Genomic DNA, 23,093 nt, shown 5'->3' on the forward strand with positions numbered 1-23,093 from the left:
AGGATACTGTGGATAGAGAAGGTTAGAAATGAAGAGGTATTAGAAAGAATAGGAGAAAAGAGGGCACTATGGAAGTCAATAAGTAGGAGAGATAGGTTAGTAGGAGACCTTCTCAGGCATGAAGGTCTAGTCAAAAACATATTAGAAGCAGAAACGGTAGTTAGGAGGTGTTTACGCCCTGTAAACGTATATTTCATGTCTCAACACCTTGTAGACATCTTTATGTTCTAGGTTACTATAAACCCATTTATTGTCACTTGCTAAAGTTATACACCGAACGGCATGACCATAAATGTAACAGCGGTAAGTCATCCGAAGGCAAGTGGTTGTGCCCCTTTTTGTAGATATTTCAAAAACTGTCGTAGCACACCTACAATTACTTGCCGAGCCCTCTCTTAAGCAAGGAGTATCAATACATAAACAAATTTTCATTTGTATAAATAGGACTATAATGAGAACAAGTAGATGCATTACAGTAATTTGATACATACATTAATTAAGCCATTTGTACGGATGCAAAATACGGTACAATTTTCTCATGCTTCAGGCATGTAGCGAATCTATTTTACGGGTATTACTAGCATGAAATCTACCCCTGAGGTGGTATAAATTTTGTATTGTCAATTTTGACATCATTACTTATTCCAGCAGTTCCTACTACATTAAATATTTACATGCATATATTGTGCATATTACATCTTGGTAAACAAAATTGCGTGTATGCCGGTACAATATCTCAATATCAAATAATTTATTTTACGGCGACTTCACCTGGCGAGATACGTAGATGCACACGACGCATCGTTAGGTTCGCTCGCGCAAATGATGCGCGGCTGGAGGGTGTAATTCTACTGTTCATTCCAGTAAACAGTAGCATGAGCCAATAGGCCTCCTGCCTCTTCCATTTAGGAACTTCTACCCTCTTCTTCGCATTCTGTCTAGCTAACATCAGTTTTTTTTACATTAATACGGTAGAACCTCTTTAAGTCGAACGTTGATAAGTCGAAAACCTTCAAAAGTCGAAAAAATGTTTTGTTTCCTTCCCTTCAAGCCCCAAAACCGCCACTACTCGAAATCTCAACCCTCTATTAGTCGAAATAATCAGCGAGTCCCTGCAAGACATTTTGGTACATATCATCCCTTTATAACTCGAAAAATTTAATTTGACTTCTGTATCTGGAACATAGCAATGTTTTATTTTACAATCTTTACAACTCGATAATTTGAAACTTATTTCGAAGAAATGTAAGTTATTGTCTTTAAGGATTTTCCGGCAATGTAAGTACACCAAGTCTTAACCTCTTCAAAGTCAAAATCTACCATAAGTCGAAAATTCTATAGCTCGAATTTTTTGACGTCTTAAGTCCTATTTTACACCTTTTAAGGGTGCTTTTTTATAGTGGATGAAACCGTTGTACCTGATGTAACTAACCGTTCTTCTAAATTTCAACTGTCCTAGTTCAGCGACTTGAACTGTTGATAAACTCAACAAACTTTGAACCCCCTTAAGGGTTGAATTTTAAAAAATCCTTTTTTAGTACTCGTTTGCGTTGTATAAGGAACGGACTCTATGAAATTTCAAATCTAGACCCACCAGTTTGGATATGCGTTCATCTTTTAACATAAATGCATTAAAACTAGTAGAATCGTGATGAAGTAATAATTGATAGTATGATAACAATTATTGTTGAATAGTCTAACGCCGCTGCATTGGGGATTACCCAAAGCAATTTGGATTGAAATTTAATACTTGCTTGTGTGTTTATTGAACAAGTCACAGTCGCAGTGTTCCGCGTATGAATTTATGGCAAACATACTACCCCGAAACAGTAGCTGGTAATATTATTTTCCGACCTCAAGCATACAAAGGTTTCAATAATTCATGAAACATTGTAGCTAGGAGAAAGGCACTCCAGTTTTACTCTCTCACAATTTACAAAACCACCCACTGACCTGTGTATTATTTCATAACTTGTTTGCCAGCTTTGCAAACTCTGTAGGTACCATTCAAACCATTTCTGATCAATATACAAATCAATATGTACGGTAAGTTGATGGAGTGACAAAAATATGATTCAATTCTGACAATTTTATTTAAAGTTTAAAAAGTTTTTGAAATAATCCATTATGCAGAGATCGACTTTAAAATCAATACTCATGGGTTTTTAATAGTCGTCAACTGATACCAAATCGATCGAAAAATAATGTTCTCTTTGGTAGATAATTGATATATAACTGTCGTAAACTAAACAAAAGGATTCCCATGTTCAAAAATTGGTATCCATTGTCTGGGATATAGAAAAGGCAAAGGGTACCTTTTATTCAGAAAAAAAATACAACGTGTAATTATACAACAGGCTGCTGAAGTGAAACTTCTTCAAACACTCAAACATACCGGGATAGGGGTTAAGGAATTGGTTTAGTGGTATTATTTGTACACTATGCTTCGCACGGGTGCAATGCTAATAGTAAATATACTTACTATAGAATGTCTTTATATACAACAACAATACAAACCGGCCGGTACCGCTGCAACCGCTATGTCCCTGCATTTTAAGTCTGTAATATCTTTTAATATTCATTTAAATTGCATGCTTTAAAGGGTCATACTGATCTATATTAAATGCACAATGTATTTAAAAGTGCTTAATTGGATAAGGATTAATGCTGTATTGCTTAAAATCGCTTCGTAAATAAGCCATTATTTCTCGTAAAAAGTAATGGATAAAAAATGGTTGTTGTGGGTTATCCCTAAGAGATAGACATATACCATCGCGGACTTTCTTGTAGACCTTTTTAAGGTGTACAATACCGTAGTATATTATTTTGATCTATCTCATAGGGTTCAGCCAGCGTTTGCAATGTAAACGCAAAAAATGTGTTTATTTACGACATCACATTACAAACCTCTAAAGTAATCAGTGTTTATCTAATATATTATGCATGTATTATACATATAAACCTTCCTCTTGAATTACTCTATCTATTAAAAAAATAACGCATTAAAATCCGTTGAGTAGTTTTAAAGATCTAAGCATATATAGGGACAGACAGCGGGGAGAAATGCGTTGCATGATTTCGTTACATAGCAACTCGCATTAAACGATTTTACCCTACCGTGCGTAAAGAAGTTTCACTTCAAAAATACTGTTCCTGAACGACGGAAGAATTAGTTTTATGTGGTCGTCGATGAGGTTTCACATATAGGTATATATAAGACCTCATCGCGAGCAAATCCGCTGGTAAAACGTATAAAGTTATGTGAATGAGGAAGGTCGAGGTTAAAAATATGCGACAGTAAAAAAACGACGATGAAGAATCCGAATAAAAGTCAAATTACAATGGCGTCAATGAAGTTTGGACTAACAAGCCGCAACGGTTGGCCAGCTGCGATGAGAACAGATGTCGAAAACAACTTTGTTTTATTAAAGCGTGAAATATGTGACCCGTTCGGCCGGAAAATTCAGCGAAAAGTTGGTATAACCCGTTTAAATCAGGACCATTACGTATTCAAAGTTGGGGATGAACGGAAAACGATTGCCTACATCAAGACTCCACGTGAACGGTTGTTTTCCCCCAAGAGGGTTGTTTTAACTCGTAAACGGCAACACTCGATGTTACCGGTTAATGAAAATGCTAATAGAACTATTTATTTAAATAGAATGCACACTTCACCGAAACGTTTCATTACGGACCTGGTCGTTAACGGTACTAATAGTTTCTCTTACTGCTTTCGTTTCATTTACTCCGTACGTTTCCAAATTGCCTGTACTAAAACGAATGTTGATGAGTTATTTTACAGTTAATGACACAGTTGTTACTACTAAATTTTAAAGAATTATGACATCTATTAACATTTGAGGACTTCAAGCTCCAAAAAAAAAATCGGTTGTCTGTAAAGTCGGTTTACTGACGATAGTCGAACGTGACAACGTCATAAGAAAATACTGATGGAATGGTTTCATTTTTCAAAAGAAAATTTTAATTTTATTTGTTTGATAGATATTTTGTATGGATATAGAGAAGGAGGTAAATGGAAATGTATTATTGTATAGCAGCTGTCCACGCGGACGCATCGCTCACTCAAGTAGGAGAGAGACAGATGTCGAACGCTGCCGAACGCGGAGGCCGATTGTGCCTCTTTGTCGCTCGTTCCGCGCTCTCGCTTGCACTTCAAGCCTTAAATGGAACGCCTCAGAGCGAGGTAACGCCGCATGAGTCATGTTTTTTCGTGCGTGCAGCCGGCTCCATCGAATTATAAGACGTTGTCACGTCAAAAAAAACAGACGTAGTGACGTGGTCACTGATGAGATTAGCAGGTGGAAAACAAAGTCCTTATTGGTTAATCCTGTGGTTGCGGTGTTAGGGTTTATTCGTTACTGATATTTTCTGATCAAATTGATGTGCTGCTGCTTTAATTTCTTATTATTAGATTTATTCCATAAGAATATCATCATCATCATCATCGTAAGATCTTCAGCCCAACGAATGGTTGTATGTATAAGCATCTCCAGTTCTTCCTATTGTGACTCAAAATCTCCATATTTTTCGAAACCTGGACCTCCAAGTTTTCGCGAACAGTAATCTAATATATCTCTATAACACGTGTTTCTGCATCTAATATGTCTAAGGAAGTGTCTTACCAACCCATCTCACTTATTTCTTATCGATTTTCATGACGCCTTCTGTTCCCTTATTCTTCTAACACCTTCTCATTTGTACCCTTCTCTCATCATCATAAGGTCGTCAGTCCTAAGACTGGTTGGACACGCACCTCCACTCTTTCCTATCCTGAGCTAAAATTCGCATTTCCCTAAAACCAGAACAACCCACATCCTTAACTATTTGCGAACAGTAATCTAATCTAGGTCTAATTCTATCCCGTTTCTGACTGTAATATGTCTCCGACTAGACCTTCATGCCTGAGAAGGTGTCCTACTAACCTATCACGCCTATTTCTTATCGACTTCCATAGAGTCCTCTTTTCTCCTATTCTTTGTACTAACCTTCTCTATCCACGGAATCCTCATCATTCCCCTGTAACACCACATTTTGAACGCTTCTAACCTTTTCTTTTCCGCTGCGACCACTGTCCATATTTCGCACTCGTACAGCGCCGCACTCCAAACATATACCTTTAACAATCTTTTTCGAATTTCTAAATTAACGGTTGGCAAGCTTAGAAGTGACTTCTTTTTATTGAAGGCGACTCGACCCTGCGCTATCCTCTGCTTTATATCCCTATTACTCCTTCAGTCCTGACATATCTGACTTCCTAGATATTTAAAATCAGTCACTTTCGTCTTTTATCTTTATATATTCGCTCTTTCCCTACATTATCTTCGTAAAAACGTAATCACCACCCAGACTCCTTCATCCCACATGTCATCAGAAATAAGAAAATCAAACACCCTTCTATCGATTTTGTGAAAACTGCTTAATTTCAAATAATTTTCCGTAAAAAATGATGATTTTAATAAAATAATCATCCTCTATTCTACTATAAATATCATACAAATAATATTTGTGTTTGTGCCTAACAATAAGCTCCCAGATAAGTTGAAAAGAATTTGCAATTATTCCTACTGTTTTTCAATTTGAAAAGGAAACGTGAAAAACGCCGTCGTTCCTAATTGTTAGTCTAAAGACGTTCCCCATTCTTTCAGTTGAAAAGTAGCTACCCGGTTTTAATAATTTCTTGCAGTTGCTCCTCATTGAGAGGGCGATATGATGTTGCCGGATAGTAGAGTCGCGCTCTTTCAGCAACGTTCCAATAAGCATATAATGAATAATTCAAACGCCAGACATGCTCTGGTACACACCAAGGTTCGACAAAGAGCAGCTTAGAATAATCGAGTACCCTATTAAAAACTTTGTGAATTCTGTCAGGTGTTGCAAAAAACATACATCGAATTTTCCATTTGCGACGATTCTAATGTATCCGCACTTCTCAAACTGTGAATTGATACTGTACATGGAAATATTTAGGGATACGAATTAATCCACTCAAGATAACTGATGCAGGTTCTATATCCTGATACTATCAATTTTTAAATATTTCTGGTTGAAACAGCTAAATCCATCGCGGTTGAAAGTCAGTTTCAAGCTTCGCTTGAGCTCGCTGCAAATGACAATGCTACAGCAGCTGTTCCTTTAAAAATGTGCCACACGGTTACATGATAGGAACCAAGGTTCCCTGTTATTTTGCGTGTAGTATTTTGGGGATTATCTTCTTTGAAATCGAGGATTTCGTCTCTACAGCGGCGATATAGTAATCACCAGTTGATTGAGTGCAGCGTCGCGAGTCGTATTTCTTTACCAGGACCGGAATTGAATTTATCTTACTTTCAACTACGTTTTTTTCGAAAACGGTGAAACTGGACATACAGTCATTTAAGTAATTTTCATGTTTTATAGTGTTCTATTACGTCTTGCATTTGTTTCTGTTACAACCTGTATCAATATGTAACCCAGTAGAAATTTGAAAAAAAAAAAAAGAATGTCAACAGTTACGAAACCATCAACCTATCAAAAATTGCTTAGGTTGAATTTTCGTTCGCCGCATGTGTGAGAATAACCCAAGTTCGTAAAGCTTTAAATCTTTAATGTGAAAATTTATAGGCACTAGGTATAACGTCGTGACTTCATGCCGGACACAAATGGATGCAAACAGCTCATAAATCAGAAGCCTTTCTATACTTTTTAGTTTGAAAACTAGTTTAGGTCATGAATAACGGAAATATTAAATTACCATTTCGAATATCACAGGCCAAAATAATCGGGGGTCGAAAACGAACAGTAGTGGACAAAATTTACTCAGAAGTGTCTCAGTGTTAAGCTCAATGTCTACTGATGCTAATTTAATTTCTTTCGTTTTAAGGCCAGACTTCAGTTCACTATCAATAAATATTGCACTACGTCAAAAATAATTACCTTCTTTTCAATTTTTAGTAGTGAGTAGATAAACTGTGACAATTCGCCTTCAAAATCCCAAATATTTCCTTATGAAGGTGTTTTCGTCCTTTACATCCAAATTTACCCCCCCCCTCTGTATGTCTACTAAGAGGTCATAGCGATCAGCTGTTGTTAGCCATCTTTAACAGCTAACAACATCAACCATCTTCGACTGCTGTCAGTTATTTTTGACAGCTGTCATCGTCAGCCTTTTCTGCAGGTGCTCTACCCCCACTTAGACCTTCTTCCTCTATTGTTGCGTGATCACAAGATACTCCTTTGCTCCTGCAGTTTGTGATATCTCATCCGTAGACACTTCAGACGTTAGACGCCAGGGAGCAACAGGTTCAAGGGGTTTAAGGGTGTGTGAAACACTTACAGAAAGAGTAGAGCAACCGGACCAAGTGGTGAAGCCCTAAAAGATGGTTAACATTGACAGCTGTCAAAAATGACTGACAACACGTTTCTAACATTTCTCTCTGGCATCTCAAAAGAAACCGGGGTCAAAAAATGGCCCCATATGTATATGCATTTACCTCACTACTTCATAATTAGTAGACCAAATGTTTCCTTAACGATACCCGTATAATATCCGGTTTGTTAAGTTTTAAAAAATATGAGACAGTTTAATCCCTTAGTGCAGCAGCTTTTAAAACACGCTAGATTATATTTACGTAACATGGATAAGTTAATTTTCACGTGTACTTTACGTTGACATTGAAAACAATTAAGGTCTCTCTTCAAATCCTCTTGCGCAAACAGAAATTTAATTAAGCCGATAGAAGTGAATTCCCCGAAGTGCAGGAGATTAGTTTTGTCTCATATTTGTTTTTAATAATGACCAGTTACAGAATTATAAAGATTTTTCAACTGTGCATGATTTGCAAAACAAATTATAACCATAAATTGTAACAGTGCCATTAACGACATAATAACAATTTAAATTTAAGGTATTTTTTATTCAGTTTTGTAAAATTTACAGTTGTTTGGAATTTGATGGCTATAAAAATCTTAAAAATCTTAATCTTAGCAAAGTCATATATTCTCGTCTTTCAAGTCAGGTTCAGTTAAAGTTGAATGAGAACTATTTCAAGGAATAAATTGTTGCAAAACTACGCTTTCAGAAGCTTTATCTTGCTAAAGTTATTACAGTATTGCAAACAACAGATAAAACAAATATAGGATAGTGGTGGATTTCAGGACTGACTGAGTTTGAGCTTGATCTAACCCGCTCTTGTGGAAAGACATCAGTAATATGTACTGCCTTATCTGAAATTAATAAACATTCCTTCAGACTATCTTAGCATCACAAGAGCGAATATTAATCCCGAATGCATTTTCCAAGTTCTATTTGAAGACACTGATCCAATGAGAATTCCATCGTATGTATTTATATGCATGTAATAAATTTAAGTAAAGCAGTAAAATTTTTTAAAAAGTTACATAAATTATTTATCAATTCGTTTTAGAAAATACTACAAATGGCGCAGTAAACGCCACTTGGAATTATTTTATTTATCAATTGTTAGGGAAAGAGCGAATATAAAGGTAGAAGACGAAAAATTAGAAGAAGGGGGTAATTTTCGGTATCTAAAAGGAGATCAGGTAACTCAGAATGGAAGATGCAGTAGAGATATAAAACAGAGTGTTATTGTGCATGTTTGGAGCGCGGCGCTGTACGGGTTCGAAACATAGACAGTGGACGCGGCGGATAAGAAAAAGTTAGAATCGTTCGAAATGTGGTGTTACAGGGGAATGATGAGGATACCGTGGATAGAGAAGGTTAGAAATGAAGAGATTTTAGAAAGAATAGGAGAACAGAGGTCATTTTGTAAGTCAATAAGAAATAGGTGAGATAGGTTGCTAGGACACCTTCTCATGCATGAAGGTCTAGTCAGAGACATATTAGAGGCAGAAGCAGGAGTTAAGAGGAGTAGAGGAAGATTTAGATAAGATTAGTGTTCACAAATAGTTAAGGATGTGAGATGTTCTAGTTTTAGGGAAATGCGAAGATTAGCTCAGAATAGAAAAGAGTGGAGGTGCATGTTCAACCATGTGCATGATGAAATATCAAAGGGTTGTTTTCTGTGGCTAAATATACGAAAGTACGCTAAAACTTTATTTGTAGTTGTTGAACGGTCAAAAGTAGCAGTTTAAATTTGTGCCTCTATTGTGTAAAAATGGGCTTTTTTACGTTTGTAAATGTACAGCAAATCCGGTTTCTGATTTCTATTTTATGCCCACTTTACATTCAAACTTTATGGACCGTAAAATGCAAACAAAACAGTGACTAGTTTAACTGCTCCATTTTATTTGCAATTCGTATGAAAAATACGTCCATTAGATGTTCTAGAAGTTTCGCGAAAGCGTCCATCTTCTTTGCAAGTTTGTATACCGTTTAAAATTTGCACTATGTACAGGTCCGACGTAGGAAGCTGGCGAGCGGTCGCGCAGGTACTTGCCCATTTATGATCTATTTGGGTAAGTCACTTGGAACCGATACACAAATAGGCTTTAAGTAGGCGTAAATTATAGTATTAATACAGATAGGACAGTAGCGTACTAGAAAATAATGTAGAAACATAACCTACCAAAAAGAAAACATTAACCTATTGCTTTTGTTTTATAGTTAGTTTTCACATTCACTGTCATCATGAGAATCTCTACCACTGTCACCAACATCAACTATTAGTTCTTCTGTTTGTATGTCTGTTACTTACTCATTGATCCCTATTTTTAAATATTTAATCTACGCCCCTGATAAGAATACTGAAGAAAGAGGGCTGCAATCGTTATACCTAAAACTGCCTACTTTTGTCACCGCGCATCCACGCCATTTTAAATTTTCTGCCTGCTAAATGGACTTTAGTCTGTCGGGATGGCAATAGTTGCAGGTTATACTGTTACAAGTATTGTTCTTTATGAAATCAAATTAAGCAACTTGTATTACAATAAATTCAATATGAGTAGCATAAACATAAACGAAATTCAGTTGTTTAAAAGCATAATAAAGCATTCTAATAAAAAAAGATTAAATATTTCATGCGATCCGAAGTTGCGAGGTATTTAAATAACTTTTTCTTAGCATGTTTTTTCAAAGATCTTTTGTATGAGGGAGATGTCCATGAAGGATATTAGCCTTATATAAAGGGATGAGTCGTCAGTTTTAGTGACATGTATAAATTACCATATCGAAGTGGTAACCGATACAGGTTCTCATTAATCATTCAAAATTACATTTTACATTTACCTAGCGGCAACAACTACCTACGGGTTCTTTCCAAGTTTAACATTTTTACGTTCTATATCGGGATTGAAAACCAATAAATAAATAATTGATTAGATTTTCAAAATTTATAAATACAGGGTCATCATCATCATAATAACGTCGTCAGTCCTAAGACTGATTAGACACGCACCTCCACTCTTTCCTATCCTGAACTAATCTTCGCATTTCCCCAAAACTAGAACAACCCTCATCCTTAATTATTTGCGGACAGTAATCTAATCTAGGTGTACCTCTACCCCTCCTAATTCCTGTTTCTGCCTATAATATGTCTCTGACTAAATCTTCATACCTGAGAAGGTGTCCTACCAACCTATCGCCTGTTTCTTACTGACTTCCAAAGAGTCCTCCGTTCTCCTATTCTTTCTAATATCTCTTCATTTCTATCCTTATCTATCCACTGTATCCTCATCATCCGCCTATAACACCACATTTCGAACGCTTCTAACCTTTTATTTTATGCCTCGCCCACCGTCCACTCATACAGCTCTCATTCCAAACATACATCTTTAACAATCTTTTTCGAATTTCTAAATTAACTGAAGGCGACACAACCCTGTGGTATCCTCTGGTTTATATCCCTACTACTCCTTACGTCCTGACTTATCTGACTTCCTGGATACCTAAAATCAGCCACTTCTTCTAATTTTTTGTCTCCTATCTTTATATTCGCTCTTTTCCTACTTTTTCTTCCCTTGCATACCAGTATTTTTGTTTCACTTTAATTTATTTTCATACAGTACTGTTTTATCGGTTTCGCATCCATTTTATTTAAAGCTATCTCTAAGTTCTCCTTGCTAGATACTAAAATACTGCTATATCATCTGCAAATCTAAGCATACTAATGTTTTGCTCCTCTATATCTACCTCTACAGTTGTACTGTCTTTAATAATGTTGATCGCATTGTCAGATATATGGATTAAAAAAGAAAAGGTACAATTTATTAAAAATCTGACAAACTATTCTCAAGTTTCATGATTCTTTGGTACTTTGCGGAGTTAGATGAGACAATGGATCAATTAAGAGAGTGTCAGACCGTTTTTTCCAAACATACCCTGACACGCTTCCCTTTGTGCAGATAAATTCACAATCATGTCCTTGAATTACGCGACATCGGGACTGACTCCAGCCGATAATTGTGACTAAATTCAATCCTAACGAATTGCATTAATCAACTCAATGAGTGAACGGATCTGCAGCCACTTTGCGAACTCTTAACTCATGGCATCTACCGTTGCTGCAGGGTGCTCAATTTATACATTCGATCGATTCGACGCTGTGAATAGCGGACCTCGACATGGCCCTCTTGATACCGACGGCCAAATGGTACCACGAACCACGTAGTTTAATTACTTATTAGGCTATTAACTACTGCCTCCAGCGTTTGCTATTGCTCCAAGTAGTACTTCACCCTATCGCCCATTGGAAACAGAAGAAAATCGCGGAAATACTTACGTACCCTTTACGAAATTCCTCACTTGTACAGTTAATTTGCTTTTAATCAAACTAGTCATTGGTTCTTGTTAATTTACTTACATATATGCATAGGATGGATGATTCTTGAAAATTACTAATTGATTTCGATTTTCTTTTGATATTTTTTAATCTGGCGGCTACACTCATGGAGTAAACAGCAGGTAAACAATTTTTAAATTGTTAATAGTTGTATAATTGATCGCTTTTCCTATCAAAGCCTTATGCCTACAGGAAGAAGTTTCCCAGAAAGAATTCCCAAAGAATCGATTGACATATTTATGATCATATTTTTGCCAAAAAAGATGCATAAAGTCAGGTATTTAATAAATGATAGTGGCCATCAGACAAATATCAATCAAACATTGGTCGAATAAAAAAATTAATATCTACCTCACCTGTCGACCACAATAACCAAAATTACTATCGGTATATGCTGCATAAAAAATAACGTACGTGTAAATAAAGGTAAATATAGAAATTTATGCGTTTAATTAAAACAGATTATGCAGTAGCATTAAGTTTTAATTACTGGCGTTTGTGAATTCGTAACTGGTTGCTTACATTGCATTAATGACGAAACAAACCCATCAGAATTTAAACGTGGTTTATTTTCTAATTACGCCAAATTAGTCGTGTATATGTACATGTATGCCCGTAAAACGTGGTATTGTAAACGGTCTTACCAGGGTGTATGTTTACGAGGTAACTAACCCCGTGAGAAACTATATAATTAAATTTGTATGCGGTCGGTTGTAGGTCCAAATCTCGGTTAGTCGAGGAGTTTTTTTTTTGGTACCTATGATGGAAGCTGTATTGAAAAGATAGTACTTATTATATGAAAGTAAATAAAAGTAAAAAAAATTGCTAGTATGCAAGGGAAGAAAAGGTAGGGAAACAGCGAAGTTAATGATAGGACGAAAAGATCTAGGAAGTCAGATAACTCAGAATGGAAGCAACGGTAGAGATATAAAACAGATTTTAGCGCAAGAGTTAAAAGGAGTAGAGGTAGACCTAGATTAGATTACTGTTCACAAATAGTTAAAGATTTGGGTTGTTCTAGTTTTAGGGAAATGCGAAGGTTAGCTTATGATGGGAATTACAGATAGTTTTGGATTAAACCAGAGCAGAGATTGATTAAACCAATGGTTCTAAAACCTAGAAAGCTTATAAATACAACCTAATGATAATTAAGTACAGTGTAAACTCTTTATAACGTCACTCGATTTAACGACAAACTCTTTAAAACGTCGAAATTGCTTGACTTTGGTTGGTTTACATTGTTTTCTATACAATATTACACTCTATATAGCGTCGCGCTCACTCTATTTAACGACAACAATGCGACATTATAAATCATTGAGCAGTACTTTCTAAGTTGCCGAAATAGATAAGAACTGCAGCTGTGCAACGTTGTTGAAGAAGACGATCCTGTCCCTCCACCAAGCATCAAACAGGCACTTGATGCAGCGAAACTATTAAAAAAATACTTTTTATGTAATCAAATTAATCCAGCAGTATCTTAAGATATGAGTAAGATACGTAACAAAATACAATTAAAATATTGGAGCAGCATTAAACATCAGACGAAGATAACAAGCTATACGCAATGTATGATTATAATAATGTTCGTGTGCAAGATGTGTACTATATCGGTAAATGCATATTATTATAGAATAGTAAAATAATATCTTTTATTTTTCTCCATTTAACGACCACTCTTTATAACGCCGAAAAATGTTCAGTCCTTTAAGTGTCTTTATACCTATAGAGTTTACACTGTATATGAAACTTGATTTTATGGTGACTAGGTGGTAAAAAAAGAAAACAAATAAACGTGTGAAGTAACATGATAAACCACCTAGGTTCATAAATTATGCTATATAAACCTATTTAAGCTATACTCCTATGAAATAAGTACGTATCAAATCTCTTCAAAACTTCACAGAAAATACTTTATGTGTGGGTAGTCTCCATTGTATAGATAATAGATAGAAACGTTCCTTTCGTAGGCCTGTTTAAGGAAAAGACTTTTCATAAGGGTAATTCAATAAATATTAGATTACGCTTAGTTTTCTTTTAACAAGACGTCGTCAGAGAATAATGGTTGCTTGAGGTTAAAGAACGAATATTGCTAGGAAAGGCGAATGGGAAAAACTGACTACTTCCTGGGGGAGCGAGTAATGCGGTTTACGTGTAAGAAAACAGGACTCCATTTTTTCCCTTTCTAATTACGGCGAGAGAAAATTCTCTGGGAGAATTTTCCGCAAAAAGCAAGGATAAATTTTATTAATTTGCAAGATCATCTCTAAGTGATACTTTCGTAAAATGGTTGATGAAATTTTCACTTTTGTAAAATATACTAGCGAATAAATTGCGTTTTGTTTAAATTCTTCAAGAGTTTAACAGATTTTTTTATCACTGTTGTACCTATTCGAGTTTCTGGACACAATTTCGTTAACACATCAATACAATCCCAGATTTACAGCAGTAGGTAATCGTTATTCACTTTGCCCAGTAAGGACACCGCTGCGACATCTTTGGTAGCAGTTAGTATATTATTAAGGCGCTCGGGGTCTTGCCGAAATGGCTGCTTTGGACTTCTACTGATATTATCTGCGTATTTATAATAAACACATAATCTAATAATGAATTGTTCAAATTGAAACCATATCTAAGGCAATAAAAAACAGATTCTGTATATAATGATATAAATTTATATGAATTAACTGCGTGATTTTTTTTAAGAAACGTTAAATGCATTTAAGTTAATATGGTAATGATATTTATATGATAAGTACAGGGTGTTTCACATGTTATTAATTTAATTATTCCTCTTATATGCTGCATTGGTGCAATTCTTCTACCTACAGCAAATAAGTGATGCTTAATTGGTTAATTGCTGTAATAACTCGTAATTGCTAGTTACCGAATTAACTATCTAAGTTTTCAACGTGAATTAAATGAAGCAATTCATTTAAGGGTTCGTTAAAGTTGAATAACTTTTGTGGGCAATTTTTGCGGGTTATAAAGCAGAAGGGAATTAATTTGGTTAGTGGTAATTCCAATAATTCTGTAACGCTCTATTTGCCATATGTTACGTAGTACCTGCACATTATAGCAAGGTAATTTTGATAAAAGCGTTCGTTAGAGAAGTTCACTAGAAAATTCTCGTGAGTGTAGGAAATTACACAATGAACCCACATACATACGTATATGTTCCAACGTCACTGAGATTTCATTTTTGATATTACCCCTTCGGATGGAGTTCGTTGTTGTTACAAACTGAGGTCGTGAAGTTTACAACAACTCTGCGAACTGAGTGAGTGAGTTAACAGGGAGCATGACGTTTTTATATTTTAGGTTCACGTTTATGAAAGCGTTTAAGAACTTAATTTCTAAAGAGTTTTCAAAATCCATTCGAATCCCGTGCTTTTCAACTTTCGAAACAATAGCCGTTGTTTTTCTCTAAAAGTTCTAGCTTTTACCGTTAGCTTCGTTCGTTTTATATACTTTTACTACCTACGTTCGATAATAGATAGGTACAACTTCTTTTCTCTGTTTATAAAACGAATAATATCTAATATCGGTACACATGGGCGTCACCGACGGGTGGGACAGAGGCGCGAAAAAATTTAGTCAAATGTCAAATCATTTAATTCGTTATCAAAACATTGTTTAATTTAATAATTTCTTCTGCATACCTTAAAAGCACTTGTCGTAATTCTGTAATTCAATCTTTAAAGTAATATCTAGTCTATGACCCCAGAGCCGCCATCTGGTTACTTATAAAAAAATATTGAAATAATTCCTCAAGTATCATATTTAAAAATGAAGGCTTATACTATAAGTAAAATTAGGATTTTTTACGAACTTTGAAGCGTCAGGCATAAATTGTCGACGTTGGGCAGTATTGATTATTAATTTTTAACAATATTCTGAGAAAAGTGAGTAATGTTTTCACATACCTTTACCACCTAATACCTGTAAATGGGCTGTCGACCCAAGTTAACAGGTATCCATACATTCAAAGTATATTCTAACACTATTCCATCCTACCCATTTTGTTACTCAGAATGTAAGTAATCTCTGACTGCTCTGGGATCTTGCTCTAGAAGCTTTCGGACTATGTTAAGTGAAAGACTCTCATTAGTTTCCATTTTAGTGGGCATTCCAACGATTGATACACTTATTTCAATGGTTTATTTTAGTATCAGTAACGTTTAACCAAATCGAAAACGGAATTTTACTGAATTTTAAGTTAAATAATACCGCGTCTACTTTACAATGTACATATATATTTATTTACGAGCCCTGGTAACGTTCGGAAGTGTGGTTGGGTCAATTTCGGAAGGCGAAGTCAGCAATAAATTACGGGAGGTAGTTTTACGACCCTGTTCGACACTTCATGGGACATAAAACTGTCTGTCTGTCTCTCGTGCTTTTTAAGCATGTAGGTATCCGTCTATATATCAATCGATGTAGAATAACAAAAACAAGGTTCTAACTCTCTATAACGAAACTATGTATGTACTGTATTACGAATAATACATTGTACCTATACAGATAGGGGAAACATATTTACCAAGCATGAATATTACACTTTTATTTATCGGCATTTTTTTTTAATGGATGGACTGCGTCTAATAGAATATTCTTACGTTTGGTTCTCAATTCACCTGTACTGCCCTAGACAAAAATTTTCAGTCTCTCTCCAGTCTCTCAGTCTTTCAGCGTCTCTGAGAGCGTTTCTCACAGTCTTTCACAGTCTCTCAGTTATTGCCTAGGTATTTTTATGGATCTCTCACAGTCTCCGTATGAGAGACTCGAACGATAAAATTGTTAATTCAGAGAGTCGAGTCTCTCACAGGGAGACTGAATGAAAAAAACTGAAAAATTGTGAGACTCGAGTCTCTCGTAGAAAGACTGGGATCTCTGAAATATGTTGCACTTAGAAAATTTTAACCATGTCTATCAAGACACCACTTATTGAGAGATTCGAGTCTCTCGTTCAGAGACTGGATACGAAATGAGGATCTCTCTATGAGCGACTTGAGTCTCTCGTTCAGAGACGCTAAACAGTTTTTTTGACAGTGTCTCTCAGCGACACCAGAGAGACTCGATGAGACACGGAGACTCGAGTCTCGCTTTCAGAGACTCTGAGAGACTGAATATTTTTATCTCGGGGAATTCTTGCTTAAATTGAGATAATCTTAATCACACTAAAAGAAAAATACATCTTGTATTTATTCTTCTGGCTGTTTCTCCAATGACAAAGAGAAAATTCAGAAAATTTCATCTCCATAATAGGTGTATATAAAAATAGGGGATGTTAAAAAGTGATTTCGACCAATGTTACTTTTACCACAGATTTGTAAGTAAATAATTGCTACTCTAAACGAGCAGAAATATTTTGGCATTCACATTAAAAGTCTGATCCGATTTAATAAATACATAGGTGTGGGTAAGGTCGACGAGCGATTTCTTTTGATTTTCCGTTTCTTTCAAAAGCATTCGCTCGCCGGTACCTTATTCGGGAATTTGTTTCAGGTCGAAAGCGCGTACAAGTGAGTTACGTTGAAAGGGACGCTATACGCCTTGAGCACCCTAGAGTGTCGCGACTAACCCCGTTAATAAACCCCCTTTGTCGCTGATTGCATCTCAAAAGGGTCAAAGAAACTTAACATTCATTTGCAGTATCATCATCAGGAAGCAACGGCAACTATTTAGCCATTGCTTGATATCTGTTTACTGTAACTAGCCAGCACTAGCTGAAAGACGAAGCTAATACCATGGGCCTCCCAGTAGTGACGTCACATGTCAACATTTTGGCCTTGTATTCCAGGTGGTGTTAGATTCGTACTGCGACCATTCTGTAACATAATTTGTACGACGATGCCATGGGAAATCAAGGGCGTAACGAAACTTGCTTAATAGATCGGCCCTTTGTCTCCTTCTTTGTCATACATCTCCCTATATTTCATTATTTATTAAACAATACTGGTTAAGTCGTCAAAATTTGGATCATAGTCACTCTTACAGCGTATCTATGATCGAATATTGTCATGTAGAGCAGATAGCTGCACAAATTTTCATTACAAAGTAGGTTTCCATGCAAGAACCATAGATATTAACACATTTTGAATGTCATAAATATGTCAAAAAACTCATATTCCATCCAGTACGATCAGTCCTTTTATCTAACTTAAGATGTCGGCGTTTTTCGCAAGCGGTCGTAAATCAATTTTATATGTAAGTGTTATGCGCCAAGACGGTTTACTAGCTTAGTGTACGATACAGGATAACACTAAACAAAATAGCCCCCTGTTTTTTAATCTGTTGAATGGATAACGGAATTCTAAGACTTTTCTTTGGATTTTCGACGCGACACGACGAGTGTATTACGCGCCATGCGACGGAAAAGACTTTTTAAATAGTTTTTTCTGCTCTTTGTTTTTGCTGATTGATATGAATCATTACATCCCGTTGTTTTCGAAAATGGAACTTTGTTTTTATATTATTTCTGTTTTTCCTCAATCTGTAATGCTTTTTCATCGCGAGAGCGAAGTTATCTTTAAAGTTCATCAGAAAAGTTTAGAAGTTATAACTGCAGATTATGCTGCAAAAGTTAGAGAAGAACCAACTTAATCATGGGAAAAACTTAAGGCCTTAAGACACTTTCTTAAAGTTAATCAAAAGCTTACGGAGCGATTTCAAAATTGAAACAGCTCCCATAATCCCAGTGCCCTGAAATAATCGTCTAGATCAGAACGAAGTTAAAAATATTGAATTGATAGGACAGCATAATCAATATTTTGATGATTAATAATTTTTAAACTTTTTAAATGTTTTATTATGCTTTCTAAATTAATAAAACCGTCAATTGTTTCTGGTAATTTATTAGAATACATACATTCTGTCTTAAACTGTTTGATAGTAACTTTTATTTTTGTATTACTTAATAGATCCGGTTCTAACAAATTACCCAATTAATTTATATTTTTTACATTACTTAGGGATTAAGAACGATTCCACATTTGACAAAAGGACTCAAAGATTGTTATAGATACTTTGTATCTGAACTACCCTAACCGAACCTTACAATGTTCTAGTGCGTTGAGGATGAATCACGTAAATCCTGCAGATTTGAAAGGTCCTTGTTGATATTTAGGTATCCATTAAGTGTTGGGATTTTGATTAAATTTCCTCATATTATCAAACGAATCTGTGGGCTGCTTTATATGTCGAGTGTTTTTTGAAACCGCCCATTTAACAAAAAGCAACGAGATTTTCGCCATTTTAATATCTCGTGTAGCGCCGGCACAGATTCGCATAAAGTAAATCTTCTAAACGAGGTTTTGATGGAGATTTATTAAAATAGTTCTCTCCCCCAATCCCAATCTTTGCCAAAGTTTGCACTTCCCGAAGATTTCCTTTCATGTATATACGTGTATCTATCATCATAAAGTTTATGGAGACCGGAGAAGAACAAAGGCCTGACTGTATCAATGAGATTATATTTATGTTTGTTCACATTTCAAAAAGCCTCATTTGAGACCGAAAAGCTACTTAAAGAGTTAATGAAACAGACAAAGAAAAGTTTTAATCGTATAACGAAACCAAATGAAACTATTTAGTGTTTATTTTGGAATCATAATAGGAATATTAAAATACGAGCCTACAGAATGGTGTTCTGAGGTCTCTGGAGTCATTACATGAAACGAGTTAATGGTAAAACACTTTGAACTCGTTTAGTTATTAAATAATTCATTTGTTATGAGTTCAGAATGGCTTACATTTAATAATATTACTTCAGGGAGAAATATATTTTAATAAGGGTTAATGCGTCTGAAATTTAATTCAAAAATCAAGTCAAAATCAATTTTCTTTAGAGAAATGCAATTAAGTCAAGCAATTCCAGATTTTCAGTCTTATTAGATTTGTTACTTATTGTTAAGATATGATTTCTAGAACTTATTGTTTTCTTACCTTTGGTTCATTTTAATTTCTCACAAAAAGTCTTCAAACATTTGGCTTATCAGCTGGGAACTTTTCGGCATTTTCCTACTAACAATCACCTGCTTTTGAAGCACATAATTCATTGTATAATCAATTCAATTTTTTTACCACACACTTATTATTTATCTGTGTCTTATAGATCACTTTTATTGCAGAATTAATTTATTGTCTCAGTTGTCTCTTTGTAAAATAAACAAATAATAATTTTCACGACACGCGCTCGAGTTTTAGTCAGTCAACTTCCGTTGTTTCGAAACGCTCGCGCCTCTCTTTCCTATCAAGTTTCCGCCAACTACTAAACGCGATTCGCGAATCTCCAGTCAGTCCCAGGGAAATCGAACTTGGAGGATATTGGCCATTGCGCAAACGCCAAACTTTTTTCCAAGTGCCCACACTTTTACTCACTCAGTGCATGCCTTAATTACCGCGTTCCCCGTTGGCCATTAATTATTGAATTTTTGACACCGTTTCTAATTAGAAATTAGTTCGCTGGGTATCGATTCTAACTACGTAGTTTCTAGAAAAGACGCCCCTTAAATCTTTATCTCACCTTAAATTTTTGACTTCTGCTAAATCAATTTTTCTCTTTCCAAAAGAAGATTTATCATTAAATATACGGAGTTTATAAACAGGCAATTGATAGTAGCCCTGAGGTAAGACTACTGCTTTGAAAGCTGTAGGTCGCCGGATCCAATCCTGGCTGATACTACAGGTTTTTCTGTTAAAAAATCGTTAATACTAAGGTTTCAAACTTGCCCAACCCAAAAACATATTTTATCAGTAATTTATCTTAAGTGATTATGATTTCGGTCTTATTAGATCTCATCAGCAGGTCATAAGGGATCTCGACATATAGATACCCCTTAACCCCTTATTAAAGCCTTACCTAACATATGAAACAACAACAGCAGCTATTAGTAGGTGGCAATACACTGCCATAACTAGTAGATAGTATATCAACTTGCTTTTATGGGCTCGATGATTTATACAGACACCTTATAGCGTGCCAATGATATCTAATAAAGCATCCAAAAAGATACAGGTATTTACCTATTGTTCTTATTTACCACAAAAGATTAAGGGATGCAACACATTCGTTAAACTGCAACGCATAAAAAAGGAAAGAAAAACGAATTAAAATAAGGGTTTAACACAGTGGAAATGTTAACGAAAAAAGGCAAATGCAAACTGTAGGGATTAGGATAGGTTGTGCGTTGAATTGGGTCAAACTGATTCATCTAAAGGGTAAAATAGGAAATTAAATTCAAATAACTTCAGAAGGAGTGAAATAAGCAAGTTCAGGAATAATAATTTTATGTTATATCGAAATCAATCTCCAAAATAACTTCCTCTGCTATTTCTCGAACGTTTAAAAATGAAGGAAAGTTCACAATAACGAAAATGTCACCGCCTACGCTTGAACTGTGTTTTCCTGTATTTATTGGTTTTCATTTCGATATTGCTTATACCGGTACTTCGGATTTATTAAAATAGGTCATCCCGATGATGTCGAACATAGTTGAAAAATATCGTCGTAGGAGTATACAGTCAATAAAAGATTGGGTCGCTTGAACAAATTGTTTAATATTTTTGTTATCAAATAATACGAAGTCTGTTCAAATGGTATCGCGAATGTTGTGTTTTTTCAAAAATTATTTATTTATTCATGAATATTTTGCACCTTCAAAGTAACCCCCACCTGATATTATACACTTGTGCCAACTTTTTTTCCAATCTTCGAAGCACTTCAAGAAATCGTTTTTTGTGATCTTATTCAACTCCTTCTTCGATGCCGTCTTTATCTCCTCAATCCTAGCGTAGCGTCGTCCTTTCATGGGCCTCTTCAGTTTCGGTATCAAGAAAAAGTCACAGGGGGCCAGATCTAGGAACTACAGTGGCTACGGCATTATTAGGGTGTTGATTTTGGCCAAAAATTCGCGCACAAGCAACGATGTGTGCAAGGGCGTTATCATCGTGTAAAATCCAATTTTTGTTATTCTACAAATCCGGGCGTCTCTGGCGGATTGCTTCACGCAAATTACGCATAACTTGCAGTTAATAATCCTTATTGACGGTTCTACCCTGTGGCAAAAACGCATGATGCATCATGTTCCTGCAGTCAAAGAAAACTGTAAGCAAAACCTTCACATTCGACGTAACTTGGCGCGCTTTTTTCGGTCTTGGTTTGTGCGGCAGTTTCCATTGGGATGACTGAGCTTTGGTTTCCACGTCATAACCATAAACCCATGAGTTGTCACCAGTTATGACCCTCTGGAGCAAATTTGGATCGTCGCACACCGTGGTCAACAACTCCTTAGCAATGTTAATTGCGATGCTGTTTTTGGTCGAAATTGAGCAATTTTGATAGAAATTTCTCAGGGACCCATCTCATGCCCAAATCATCGGTAAAAATCGAATGGCAGGAGCCAGGTCCTTAGCAACTTCTCTAACGGCGATTCGACGATTGACCAATACTATTTTCTCGTTCTTCTGATATTCCGTAAGATTTTCATTCTCCTTTTTAGACCATCCTTTCCTTCCATTTGAATTTCCCATTTTTTACACCACTTCCTCTTATTCCACATCTCTCAGAAATTATGTAGAAATGTCTGTCGTTCCAACTTACACAACCAGCATATTTTCTTCTCTTCTTCTTCCCAGTCTAAATCATGCTGTAAAAACTAATTCGTTTTTTTCTGTTTGCTCTTTCGTGTTTTAAATAATGTGGTTTTTTCTTCCCTTCTTTTCATATTTTCTTGTATTCCAACTCTTTCCATACACTTGTATCTTTTCCAATTTCCATTTGTAGTGCTTGATTGACCACTCTCTTTCCACTGAGAAATTTCGTTCTTCGATCTTTCCCTTGTGATTTTATTTTCTACGTTTTGAATATGCGATATATTATATTATCCTTAACTTTCAAACATTCATCTAATGTCATATTGTCTTCCAAATTTAACAATTTTCTTCATACTTTAACGAATATATTAAGCCCAGTTTTTCTGTTTTCATTTTTTTTTTCTTTTGTAGAAGGTATTTCGGTGTATTTCTACCTAATTTTAAAACCCATCTTGTATCTATATCTGTCTCGAATCCTTTCGGTTTCTTTTCTTTCTTCCTACCCCATATTTCCACTCCGTACATTGTCCAGTCTACCAATATCCCGAACAGGTACATTCTTTTAATCCCAACCTTCTGAGAATTCTTTCCCCTATTCTCCATTCCTGTTTTTTAATAATTCTTTCTATTGTAGTTCCTAGTAATCTGCAGATTTGATTTACAACATTACACAAATAATCTCCAGGAATGTTTCAAACTTGTTCACCCTTTCATTTAGTTCGTCGAACTGATTTCTGCTTT

At 35.6% G+C, this 23,093-nt stretch overlaps 1 protein-coding gene across 1 annotated transcript in view; it reads right to left on the minus strand.

Moving 5' to 3' along the window:
- Positions 1 to 20,015, minus strand: part of LOC108732815 — a 69,186-nt gene extending 49,171 nt beyond the window's left edge. Inside the window, exon 1 of the mRNA XM_018463784.1 lies at positions 19,704 to 20,015. The gene's annotated coding sequence lies outside the window, so the exon portion shown is untranslated. The remainder of the gene's footprint in view (positions 1 to 19,703) is intronic.
- Positions 20,016 to 23,093: the final 3,078 nt, after the last annotated feature.

The sequence above is a fragment of the Agrilus planipennis genome, unplaced genomic scaffold (assembly GCF_000699045.2).
Source record: "Agrilus planipennis isolate EAB-ADULT unplaced genomic scaffold, Apla_2.0 scaffold6, whole genome shotgun sequence".
Lineage (NCBI taxonomy): Eukaryota > Metazoa > Arthropoda > Insecta > Coleoptera > Buprestidae > Agrilus > Agrilus planipennis.